Source organism: Neophocaena asiaeorientalis, unplaced genomic scaffold, assembly GCF_003031525.2.
Source record: "Neophocaena asiaeorientalis asiaeorientalis breed wild unplaced genomic scaffold, Neophocaena_asiaeorientalis_V1.1 scaffold396, whole genome shotgun sequence".
Lineage (NCBI taxonomy): Eukaryota > Metazoa > Chordata > Mammalia > Artiodactyla > Phocoenidae > Neophocaena > Neophocaena asiaeorientalis.
Window position 1 is genome coordinate 710,651 of NW_020172455.1, and position 14,516 is coordinate 725,166.

Below are 14,516 nucleotides of genomic sequence, written 5' to 3' on the forward strand. Positions count from 1 at the left end.
GAATTGTAGTTAGTTATTACCTATGATCTTGTAAACTACTCTTTGGGACTGTTCCCTGTTCGAGGATTGTACAAACTGCCCTGTGACACCAAATCTGGCTGATGGTTGCATGGTTCCTTTTTCTCCCAGAAGCATTTGGAACCAGTGCATGCCAGGTCATGCTCGCTTTCCTCTGACTCTTGGTCATGGAATCAGGTGCTGATATGGAGACACAGAGAGCCTAGGTCCCTCTGAGTAGACTCCACATGCCGAACAGCAACGATTCAACCTGACCTCAAGCATTTCGAAGAAGCTTCCAAGGTGATTCTGATGAACATGGTTGTTAACTCACAAGCGTTCAGTTCTCAGGGTTTGCTTTGCTCTTTAACCATATGTGTGTCTTTGCTATGAGGCACTTATTGAACTGTAAGCTGTAGAGGCCTGCCTTCCATAAAAGTTTCCAAAGTTTTCTTGATGGCATTTACATCTTTCTGCCATCTATTAGAAACTGCCATCCACACATCCATTTATTTTAGAAAATTCCACGGTAGTTGCCACAGCCCTTGCATGTCCAAGAGTTCCAGAAAAATAGATGTGTCATTTTTCTGAGGCAAAGTGGTATTTTTGGGTTGTTTGTTGCCAATAAACATCTTTTCCAGATTGATACAAGAGCAGAGTGGGAAGGATGCATAGTTCCAAAGAGCTTAAGCTTCCATGGAGGTAAACCTGACCTCCTGTTTCTGCCCTGTCGCTAGATACTCATTAATTAACCTCCAAGACTTTAGTTGCCTCATGTGTAAACCATGTTATTTCTTTGTATGTGTATGATGTAGGAATACTGAAGGCATACAGTGAACGAGTGGGTGTGAATAAATAAATGTGAATGTCCTTTACAAATCTTTGAAAGTTCTGAGAAAAGTTTTTTCTTTTTTCATTTTTATGTCTTATAATTTTCAGTAAGAGGTAATTCAATTTGAAGAGACCGTTCCATGCACAATAATAAGTAGGTTACGTATAGCATCTCTAATGCTTACAACACCCCTGCTATGTAGATCTTATTGCCATCATTTTACAGTTAAGGAAACTTAAGCTTAGTCTCAATATCAAAATGCTGCTAAGTACTAGATCTGTGAATCAAGGCCAGAATTTTCTGACTCCAAAGCTTATGTTCTCTTTGTTATATTTTCTTCACTCTGTCATGAAGCTTCTCTTAATTCTCCTTTATGTCCTCTGAACATAGGCATCATACATATTTACAGTTCTAGCAGTGGTACAATGAGTTCCACATGCATTTTCACTTAACCATCTGATCAACCACACAGGATCAATTCTATTTCCATTTTTACATGGAGGGAGACTGAGGCTCAGATAGTTAAATGTCATTCTAAGGCCATCCAGCTAATATGTGTCTGATGTAAGGTAGAAATGCAAGATGTGTGGCCTGAAAGCACATCCATTAAGTCATTTCTCATTAGTTTCTTTACCTCTATTTTTTCTGTTTACATCCATGCATGTTTTCCTGCCTTTGCTCCTTATTATTTAGCAGTAATCCTACTTTCCTTTGAGTCCTACTTTCCCTTGAATTGTTTCTCACAGTGTCTTCCCTTTGCTTTGGGACTGTAAGAGCTAAGTGAGCTAGATCTGAGCAGGAGAAGACTGCAGTGGTTGGCAGGCAGCTGCTGACCCCAGATCCCCATGAGCACCAATCAGCCTGCTCTCAGCAGGCTCCACTTCACCGTCCCTTGTACATCCATTAAATGCAGGTAGCGATGTGAATTCTTCCTATTCTTTGGAAGGGAGGGGGTTATTTCACATACTGTTTAAACGAATCTTTAAAATGCAGTATCCAAAGGCTTATCATACCACGAACACTCTTTTGCTTGAGTATTAGGTCTTTTTTAGGAATTAAAGGTAAAAGAAGAATGATTGACATAGTAGGCACGCAAACATGTCAGGATGGACTCCCAGACGTCTATGATGGTGAATTAGGCCTATGGAAAAAAACAATAGAATTCTATTTCTCTCTAGAGGATATATTTTTATTACGTACCAGCTTGTATTGTAACCTAAACATTATTATGCTTAGTGTTTTAATTATCACATTTCATCCGTACAACAACCTTGTGGTTGATTATAGTTCCATTTTGCAGATGAAGAAACTGAGAATAGTATATATAATCTTATGGACATAGTCACTTAAAAGTGATATATTTCTGCATTCTAAAATGTCTGGACATGAGAGAATGAAGGCATTGGATGTATGGAGGATTGTGAAAGGCCAACAGGTTCTTCTAAATTCTACCCTTTTCTAACTCTCTTTCACCTACTAAGCTATATGTCTATCAAAAACATAAAACTATAAAACATTTCAAAAGTTTTGTGGGTTGGGTTGCACTCTGAGCACAATAGTCTCACAGTGTATTCTTTTTGAATGAGCATCTGTCTCATCACTACTGGAATAAAGACAAGATGTCTGCAGAGCCCACCTCTTCTAAGATGTATTAGCCCCACAGATAAGTTTTCCTCATAGCTTCACACGATCAGAAACGATTTGGATTTATTTGGCATCGAAGTATTGTAATTAATGACAAAGGATTTCCATAACAATTTCACTACTAATTGATTTGTAATATCAGTATGTCTTCAGTACACCTAGCAACTACCAGCGGTGATCAAACAATGAACGTCATTTATCTGCAGAATTTGTCTACCATGTATATTTTCAAGAAAGATAATTTACAAATTTTAGCACAACAAAACCACAAGTGTAACACTGTTTTAAAATAGAATTTCTTAACTGCACAAGACACCTTGTGTGTCTCCAATCTCCTCTCTCTCTTTCTCTGCCTTTCTCTTTCTCTTTGTTTCAATCTTTTTCTCTCTTTCTCTCTTCCTTTTACCTTACACCACAGCTGGAGACATATTATAATTTACCTCATCAGTGCATCTCAAATGTAGAACATGGATTGAAACAATAAAATTAAAGTAGCCATCTTTATACCTTACTGAATTTTCTTTACTTTTCAATGAAATTGTCACTACCAAAAAGACCTTGGCAAAGAAATTAAACAAAATGAAGGACAAACATATATTTTCACATGGATGTAGTAGTGTAGTGGCTTATTGGGAAAGTAAGGTGGGAAAAGCAGTGGCAATATTGAGGGTTGTATCCTAGCTTGGCTACTAGGTCATTATTTATCTCAACAGGGTTAGTTCTTTCTGAGCTGTACTTTCTTCTTCTATAAATAAATGAGTTGGAGTAGCAAGGCAGTTTTTCCTAGAGGTCAACGGAGTTTCTTCTAGAGTTCTCCAAATTGTGACTTGAGTTTCACTTCTCAGTCACATTCGCCTTAAGAAAAAAAAAAACCTGAAAAAGTACATGTTTAAATGTGTTGTAATACAATTTTTATACTTGTGTCCATTGTGAAGCAAATGCTGAGCTAACTCCTTTTTTGAGTGGAACAGAATAAAGACTCTCTGTATTCTTTGTTAATTAAACATTTTTACTGTTCTGTGGACTGAATTGTGCCCTGCGAAAAATCATGTTGAAACCCCAACTCTCAATGTGATGGTGTGTGAAGATGGAGCCTTGGGGAGGTGAGGTCATTAAGGTGTGCCTAGAGATGAGATTAGTGCCCTTGTAAGAAGAGGCATTGCGGAATTCCCTGGTTGTCCAGTGGTTGGGACTCCATGCTTCCATTGCAGGGGGCACGTGTTCAATCCCTGGTGGTCAGGGAACTAAGATCCCGTGGCACAAGTAGTAGTTTAATGAAGTTTGAACGGGATAGATAATCTAACTTTTTTCCTTCCTTCCTTCCTTCCTTCATTCATTCATTCCTCCCTTCCTCATTTTCTTTCTTTCTTTCTTCCTTTCTATTTTAACATCTTCTGTGGGCTTGTTATTACACTAGGTAATACAAATGCATTGTCTCATTTAATTTTCACATAAAAACTTCAAAATTTATATTATTCACATTTTATGATGGGAATATTAAAGATCTGAGAAAGTAAATAAGATTCCAGGATCAGATGATGATTAGAGTTCAAACACAGATGATTCTGGGGCCTGTGACATGTCCTGAAGACATAAATTAGAACCATAGCTGAATATTTACTGTGGAGGAAACATACCTTTTATCAAGAGTGTTATGGGGGTCTGAGTGTGAGATGATGAGTCCCTCCCAGGTGATATGAGTTAATACTAATCTCCCTGAGACTCAGCTTCCTCATCTATACATTTCCAGACTAATATTCTGTCTTTATCTCTCTTCCTTTCCAAACTGCAACCTGCCTAGCTATGTGTTCTCTCCCAGAAATTTCCTAAACCTTTATGATTCTTTATGCTCATGCTTCTTCTTCATCCTGGCCAAACTTTCTCCCTTGGTTCAATTGTCCCCTCCTCTCTGAATTCTTCTCTGCACTATATAGATAGAATAAACTGCTCTTTACCTTTAGTGTTACTGTTCTGCTATAGCAGTCATCACATTTTATTAGAGCTAGTTGTTTATGTTTCTATGTATTGATATTTTACTAGAGTTTGAACTATTGACAATAAGCATTTTATACTACATTGAATTCCTGGAAGCTACAGCAGCATATGGCAACTAAGAAAATTTTAATTAAATTGGTAAGCTGAATAAAGTCATACATGAATAAAATAATACATGCAGTTCTATATTATTCTTGAGTTAGTTAATAGTCAGTTATTTTTATAACCAATTCCTTGCTTTTGCTTAGATTTTTTTGTGTCTGAATGCCATAAAAACAAACAGTCAAGTATGCCTGAAATAATAAAAATTTTAGTTTGTTAAATAGGACAAAAATTGGTGATATTAAAATAGATATAGATTAGGGCTGATGTTCTGAAAGCTATTCTAATGAAATATGAATAGTTTTAAAGATTTGATATCAAGAAGCAAGAGACTACTGATTTTCTTATCAAACCAGTGAGCAAATGAAATTTTGTATTTTGTTTCATATGATTGTAAGAAATAATTTCTCAAAGGTATTATTATGCGAAAAAAAAAAGAATCAGACCTGACTTACTATGAACGCCTACCTGGACTTTTAAATAAGTTAAGGGGACATTTACTGAGCACATACAATCCCCCCTGTGCCAAGACGAGGAGATGAAAGGCTAAAGACATGGTTCCTCTCTTTCGGTGATCAAAGCTGATACATCAACAGAACATTGTAATAAAACATCAAAAATGATATAACAGTGGTATTCTATTAATTAGCTCTGTGTCCTTTGGCAAGCCTTGTTATCTACTTGTTTTAATGTCTTCATCTGTGAAGCAGATTAATTGAATTAGATACATTTAAGGGCTCCTTTCAGCTCTGGACTTATAACACTTCTACAGGAGGATCTTCTGATTTCTTTAATTCCAAACATGTCTCCAAAAGTAGAATAGATACTAGCTTTCTAAATATTTCTAGATATGTGTGTAAATCCACAATTCTAAAACTATGTGTTAAGGCACCCAGAGAACCACTGAGGGACAATTTACATGTTTTGAGACAAAGGGAGAGATATTCAGTACGTGCTAGGAACTGTGCAAACACTAGCTTGAGATACTTCACAGTTTCAACATTGGATTCCATTGCATATCTTTCAATGATGTCATATTTTTGTGAAGCTGAGTTTTCACTGGTTGCTATATAAAGCAAGAAAATCAGTGTGGAATAGGAAGTAAAGATGATGGTGTCCAATTTGATTCCAAGGTTTGAGAGGTGGTACAGAGCCTAAAAGGCAAATTCAGTATCAGTAATGGTGATTATTTAAGAATGAAATAATTTTTTTAAGTTTAACATAAATAATTTTTTCAAAACTTTAATTATTGGGATGTAAATATGAAGTTTTTAAAACTTTTTAATAAATAAATGGAGCTGTTAAGTACATTTTTGGCCCATGTGCCATGAAAAAGGTACTAAGATGTTAAAAGGACCATTTACTAAGAAAGTTTGAAAGCAACTGGTATAAAACATTTCAAATAGATTTCTCTGTTATATATAAAGTAAGTACAGCATTGCTTATAGTAGCTATGTTGAAGTCAAACTGTCATTCAACAGATAAAAATATTTATTTGAGGAAAGATACATTGTTTTTCTAGAGTTAGGTAGCTAGTTAATGGCAGGCTGTTCCATCTGCTTACATTATCTATACTGATGGTACAAAGATAGACTAATTGTCATTCTCAAATCCTTTTACAAAATACATATTCCTGTAGAAAGGTTAAATAGAAAAGAAATAACAGCTGCTAAACGATTTCCATAATTATGGAAATTAGGTGTGATCTCCATTCTCTTGGTGAATCGCCAGTATGTCCAGCTGGTAGAAACAATTGGTGAGCTAGCATGGAGATGGGCATTGTTGATTTTTACAAAGACTTGGACATGAAGCTTTTATTATGTGAATAAGGCATTTTTCTATGCACTTATTCTATTGTCCAATTTGTTTTTCATTACCAAAGTATTATCTAGTCATTGAAATCAATGTAGAGAACACGGACATGATGAAAAATGATTACAAACAATTTCTAGTTTTATCATTTCTATACATTGCTAACATGTTGAAGTATACCTTTAATTCTTACTACTCTCCCATTAATGAGTGTTTTAAAATACTATTGCAAACGCATTGAATGTAAAATTATTATTCTATTCTTCACTATAAGCATTTTCCATATAATGATGTAATCATTATAAAAATTATTTTAATTATGACATGTTGTTCCATTAAGCAGAATTACCATAAGTAACTAAGCTACTTTTTTATTATTAAACATTAAGACTTTTTCAAAAATTTTACTGTGGTAACTACTGCCGGTATCAGTTAAACATGATGGACACAAAGATGTATTTAGTTGCCTCTCCAGAATCCACCCTAAACTGACAAAAAAATAATGAAAAACACATAACCTCAAAGTAAAAGAGAGAATGAGATAGGAGGTGGCAATGGACAAAATATTTTTGGAAAATTTTAGAAATTGTAACATGAATGGATGATTTGGGTTACTGATATCAACAATGCCCCCCTCAATAACTGATACATCAAGAAAGAAAATTAACAAATATGTAACTTGGGTTAGGGACCTAAGCACACTTGTGCTCTTTATAAAGACGAGGAAGACTGTGAGCAGTATTTTTGTGTTCTAAAGAAAAGAGTTTTGCTTTGAGTATTTAATTTGAAGCACTAGACGTACAAGGGAAGTTGATGAGTAGCAGACATATGAATCTGGAACTAAGGGGGTAAATAAGAACTAGAGATACAAAATTTTGAAGTCAGTGGCACGTGTTTACTGTCTTAAGACTGCGTGAGATGACTAAAAATTCTATATAGTTAAAAAAAGAGAAGCTAAACGACAGAAGTCAGTGATACTGCAACATCTAGAGATCAGGATGATGTAAGGAGCCAGGAATCACCATGAGGGAGGAGAAAAAATCTGAATATTGAGTTGCTCCAGACTACAAGAGAAGAAAAAAGTCTAAAAGGAAGGCAGAGATTAACTGTTTCAAAAGCTGTTAAAACATAAAAGCTTTAATTTAGCAATTTTCTATGTGCACAACTGTGCTTTGAGCTAGTGGGGCCCACATACTCAGTGATTCAGGAGAATGAATTTTCCAGTTGTGTTTATAAGGAAATTGTTTTGGCATGCTACCATTGTCTTCCCTTTTAAAATTTTCCTGGTTTAGGATTTTCTTCGTTTCTTACTTGTGGGTTATCCTAGTAACTGATCTCTGAATCCCTCCCATTTATCTAATTTGCTACACCTTTGTTTCTGCCAAACAAAGCCTCCACTTACCAGGCAACCCATTTTATAGCTCCAATTTTATTTTACTTAAGAAATAAAGGAAATAATTGTTTGTTTCTTTTCCCTATAGTATGCTCCCATTGGTTAGGTGTGTTTGAAATGTCTAATGCATAATTTATTTTTATAGCTGAAGTGAACTTCAGAGTCCCACTTTCCCACTTATAGGGGACTGAGTTTTATGTCTCCATTCTTTTATTCAACAAAAAATGATTTAGCCAGTTTAGCCATCATGATATAAGCTAGGCACTAAAAATGAATAAATGTGGTCTATGTTATATGAAGGGGTTGGGGTAAATGCAAGCAATAAGCAATGAGGCACAAAGTGCCATAGTATTATTTGGTATAAACTAGGTACAGAAAAGGCACGAAAGGGTTGGTAAACAGCTTGAATGCAGGGATTTTAGAAAGATCCAGGGAAAAGTATGGTCTCTGTGCTAGGTATTAAACAATGCCTAGAAGTTAGGAAGGTCAACAAAGGGTACAGTTTAAATAATTCCACTCAAAAATTGTTTTTAAACAAATATCCAGAGATATTGCAGGGAGTTTATTAGCACTAGGACATGGTAGAGATGAGGATAAAAGGATGAGCTATTGAGGGAGAAGGAGTTGAGCAACATAGTCTTAGAAGGCTTTGAATGTTATGCAGATTTTTCTATCATCATTCCATATAGGAGTAAATGAAATAAATGAAGGGGGACATACTGAATACTACATAGCTCTTCCAGAAACAGCGATCAAACTAAGACTTCTTATCTACATTCTCATGGATTTTTCACTGTTCCACAAAAGAACTATTAATGTTTCTGACTGCAAGTTTGTGTGCCCTACACACAGTGAGGCCAAACAATACTGAAACGTTGGAGTTTGAGCAAAAAAAAGGGTGTAATTGCAGGGCCATGCAAGGAGAATGGGGGGCTCATGTCCCCAAAGTCCCAGACTCCCAGAAGGGTTTCAGCAAAGCATTGTTAAAGTCAAGGTGAGGGAGGGGCCTGGCTGGTCATTGCAAACTTCTTGGTATAGAAATCCTTTGTTCTTGCAGCTGACCACTTAGGTTAGGTCACGATGTTCCTGTAAACCTCCAAGACAAATGTTATTCTCTGTTCTGCAAGGCAAATTTTATCTCTGTATGAATGGAAAGTTTTGCACTCTTAAATGTCAGAGCCTTGAGAATAGGCTATCCTGTATATTTCAGGCTATAAGCAACATTCTTAAAGCAAAAGCAGTAGAATACAAAGGTTAAAGTAAAAGAAACAGACCTAATATGAAGTCAGATTTGTTCTTCCCCATTACATTACATTTGTTCTTCCCCATTACATTACATTTGCCAGGAGTCAGAAAGACAGACCACAATTAAAATTTTCAAGTGGGCACGCTTTCTTTTTATGAACTCTGGTCTACAGCTCCTACATTCTTTATTCTGATTTTGGACACTTTCCAACCACTGGGGCTTGCATTGAGCTGGACACATTTCTGGGGTTTGAGGAAATAGCCTGTTGCTCTACCTGATTGATGGAGGAAATAAACAGAAGGCAATTTGTTCTTTCCTTGGAGAGCCAGACAGTGGCCACTTGAATGTGCAATTTAAGATGAGGGAGATGTCAGGGAGAGGACAACGGATGGTGCAAGCCAAAAACTCCCCCAGTGGCAGGAGGGAAATTGTAAAAGCACATTTGCTGTGAAACCAGGAAAGCCATTTTCCCTTCTGCCTTTATGTGAAGTTATCCTTTTCAAATAAGGTCTAATACATGTATTAATGATTATGCCATTTGTGTTTTTTTTTCTTCTAGCTAGTGTTTCTATGTTTAATAACATGATCTTTTTAACCTTGTATCCTACATTAAGTTACAATTTTTCACATCCCACAGTTGGGCTACATATTTCAGATAATAAAATTTACTAACAGTTATCAACTGTTAACCATGTGTGAGGCACTTTCTAAGCCACTAATGAATTAAATCATTTAATTATCACAACAATTCACTGAAACTCTTACTCTTTAACCGTTTTCGGAAGAGAACACACACAGTCAGCAGGATACCCAGAGCTATTAATTTGCCTAAGGTGGTAATGCCATTATAGGTATTCTGTCTTTAGAGCTTGTGTGTTTGACTACAAACTCTTGTTGATTTTTAAAAGGCTAGAACTTAAAGATAACTATTAGGACAGCTAGTCTAATAAAAAACATGTTAGTATCTGCAATTTTTAGATAGTCACAAAATTCGTTGGTAGCAAAGCCAGGAATAGAATCCAGGTCTCAGTCCTGAGTTGACAGGTTTTTACTCTGTATGATACTACTGTTGGCCTGATAGGTGCATGCCTTCATGAACACACACTCACAAACATGCATTTAATGCAGCTGTTTATAAATGACCTTTACACAGACTGGAAATCTATAGTAGGCATGAAGCTTGATAATTTTTTTCCTTAAGAGAAATAATGGAATATTTAGTGTATTAATTGAATATTTTGAAAACAAAGAGACAAACATGATAAATAAGATCTGGGAAAAATAGCATTATATTTGGGGGAAATGCAACTTAGAAAATGATAAATCCCTATTTATGGGCCTTACGAGTGTACTCACCCAAACTCACAGATATGTATATACACAGACATACTAGCATATGTAAAACCTAGACATATGTATGCTCAAGCATCACACACATATGTACCTATTTGCATACATTCATTTATTAGCTATATTCCATCTTGTGGGAATGTGGGAATATATGTCTGTTTGTGTTTGTGTATATTTACGTATGTTTGTGTATGTATATGTATATGTGCATATGTATATTTAAGTGGTAGATTTATTGAGGATTTACATTCTCATTAGAAACAATGATATTTGCCTACATCTAAGGCATGTGCCACGAGGCAAAAAAGAGCAAAGGTTTTTGTAATTAGAAGAACATACATTCAAGTTCTGATTCTTTAATTATATTACCTTATGAAAGTCATCTAACCAATAAGTCCGTTTTTCTCATCTGTAAAGTGGTGAAATTCATCCCTAAATCATTGTGTTGGTTTTCACTGAAAACTACTCAAGGAGATACATGTCATAGAAAGAAAGAATAGAGTATCTAAAATATGTATTACATGTATTTTAAATAATTGAAAACTTATCCCAATCACACCTTTGGAGAAAGATGTTCATTACTTGTTGATTGCTTATCTTTAACTTTAGATACTTGACCTCCAATTCACTCACACATCCACCTTTTAGAACTATGTTTCTTCTTTTTCAGCATATTCTAAATAAATCATGATAAAAAGAAGACTCCCACACCCATAGTATTTACATTTATACAAGATAAAAATACTTTAAAATAAATGACAGAATCTTAATGATGAAAAGTTAAGCATAATTTAATAACAAAAAAGTATTTTGGTTATCTGGGCTTTATGTATCCCCTGAAGATCCCACAGACTCTTCCCTCTAATAAATAGAAGGCTACAGACTCTCAGATTGATACATGAGGGTGATCAAAAAACTCTATGGGAACAGAAGGACGGGGACCTTTACCCACTTCAGAAACAAGATTGTGGAGGTTCAGCAAGGGCTTCTAGAAGGAGTGACCACTTAGGCTAGCCTCATTCAATGCTATATAGACTCTCTTGTCCTGCTCCACTGGCCTGGAAGCCTCTTAGGCTGTGTAAGTGAGGGAGAAGGAAACATTTGTCATGGTGTTGGAGCCATTAGAAAGTATATATTTGGGTTCTATTTTGTTATAGCCATTAGTCTATCCTAGTTTTATTTATTTATTTTTATCTCAATTTAATTTATAACTTTATTTATATCCTAGGTTTTATCCTAACTTTAAGTTAGTATTAAATTACTTTATAAATATATCTACTTATATTGTTTACTTATATAGTATTTAGTTATATAGTATTTTTTATTTATTTATAAACACTACTTTTCAATATTACTATTAAAGTATTAAATAGTTACATAAATATAAACATATATGTGAATTGCCCTGAGTTACAGCATTTCATTGAATAGATATCTTCTTAAGTAACACTTGTACATGTAACCGCATAGAAATTTTTCGGTAACGTTCTGAGCAGATTTTGGAGGGTAATATATAATTCCTGAAATACCTAAGCATGTCCATGGAAAGGAGAAAAAATATATATATTTGCATACATATATATGCATTTTGATTCTTTTGTGCTATGATATGTAGAATTCTTTTGTGGAATACAGCATTAAAAAAGAATAAACTAGAACTACTTAAGTCAAGATGGGGGAATTTCACAAACATAAAGTTGAAAACAAACAGAAAAATTAAGTGTAGATATATTAGATCTCTTTTTATTCTAAATTGCAAAAACATTAAAACATTCACATATACAAATACATTCATGTTAATATTTTGTACATATATAGCCAAACTATAAGTACAACCAAAGGAATTATTTAAAATTTCAGGCTAATGGTACTATCTGGGCTCTAGTGAGGGGTTCCGTTAAGGAGGGCAGAGGTATTTTAACAATCTTGATGATACTTTATGTTTAAAAAAAGAGTATTGGTTACATGGGCACTTTTTTAATGCTTTTTATATTGAATACGATTTAAATATTTTCTATCACTGAAATCTTCCCCAATAACAGTAAATTTATAATATATGTAAGGTACATACTACAGTGCCTGGCATATAGTAAATTCCCAGTAAAGTTCATTTCTTTAATGAGTTACATTCTGTAAAAGTACAAGGTTATGAGGAGTCACATCCAAGTGCAATGTGCCACAAAATAACTTCTTGGGCAGCACTAAAGCCATGTAGTCAGAGACCAAGATTCATCATGATGCATTAATGTCTTCAGTACCTTGAACTTGCTTCTGTTAAACCACATGACAATTTGTAGTGTATCCACTTCACCATGTCTTATATTACATTCACCTCTGTGCCTTTCCTTTAGGTCTCTCCAGGGCATAGCACTTTTCTGCATATATAGAACATACTCTGTAAATGCTCATTGAATGAATTCACAAGCCAGTGAGTGAATAAGTTGTATTTTTTCTTTTTTTAACTAGGTCTCTTAACTTGAACAAGCTATTCCTTCCCTTTCCGCATTACTTTCTTTATTTCTAAAATTAATAGAATCCATGCCATGGTCTCCAAGATGCTGCCAACATTGAGATTCATCATATTGTTACATTTCCAGGGACTCTCCAAAAGAAATGCCAGTTTCAAAAAAAAAAAGAAATGCCAGTTTCTTCTATTATAGCAACAACATTTTAATTTTTTTCAAACGTACAGAATTTTTTTTGAATTATACTGAAAGTAGAATCCTTCTTAGCTAATATCACTAATTGCAGGCATCACAATAGCACAGCCCATCCTTAACCTCACATTAGGAGAAAAGTTCTAATGTTCATTACCAGATCCCAAAGCAGGGAATTTATAGCTGGCCTCAGAGGGAAACTCAGCTTACCTTGTGATGCATTTTAATTCAACAGCTGTTTAAGTGGATGTTACATGAAAAGTATTGTAAGAGATAGAAGGGATGATGAGATTTTGTACAGTGAATGCATAGAGCCAGACAGCATCTTTTGAGATCATATAACGAGGGCTCATTTTGCAGAAAAATTTTAAATCGTGCCAGTAGGGCTATACTGGCTTTCCAGAGTCAGCTAGCTGCTTTCTGCGTGGTTATAAATCACTTAGCATTTCTGTTCCTCCACTTCCTTGTAAATTAAAATGAAAACCTGCTCTTGACCTCTAATTTTCCTTTATGAACAATCTCAGGTTTATCACCTGCAAAACAGAGAAAATAATATGTCTCATACACTAATTGTGAAAATATTCTGTGGAAAGCTCCTGTTACATTGCTGTGCTGTAGTTGATAGGTTCACCATGGTTGTTATTGTTCTAGTCATTATTTTTAGATAGCTGTGGTATTCTCTGTGGCATCCCTTTCCTTGGCACTAGATAGGGTGTAAACAAGATTGTGAACATTCGTAAGAGCCTCATTTTCCTCGGAAAACTCAGTGTCCATACTCTTGTTATAGCTATCTCTTTGCACGTACGGGCACATATATGCGAACATCTCACAGAAAATCACTACAAAAATCAATAATTCTCCCCAAATCAAGAATAATTTCATCCCTAATAGTTTATATACTGTATTATATTGGTAACTCCTCAAAATTCTTGTTTCAGACTCTCCATCTTACCACAAGGCTGAACAAGACTTAGTATCCCCAGCTTTGATTTAGCACATTATGTTAAGCATTAGAAATGAGTGTAATGACACCAAAGAAGAAAAAAAATACTTGTTATGAACTGAATGTCTGTATCCCCCCCCAAAAGTCCTGTGTTACAATTTAATCCCCAACGTGCTGGTATATGGAGGTGGGACTTATGGGAAATGATGAGGTCATGAGGGTGGAAGTCTCATGAAGGGGATTAGTGCCCATATAAGAAGAGGCTAAAGAGCTAGCTTGCCATCTTTCTGCCATGTGAAGTTACAATAAGTCAGCCATCTCACTCTGGAGGAAGGCTCTCACCAGAACCCGACCTTCCTGATACCATGATCTTGGACTTCCAACATCCAGAACTATGAAAAATAAATTTCTGCTGTTGATAACGTACCCAGTTTACAGTAAGTTGCTATAAGAGCCTGAGCCAAGACAATGCTTGAACAGAAATCTACAGAATTATTTCCTTGCATACACAATATAATGCTGTGATGGTTCTCTAGCATTTCAGA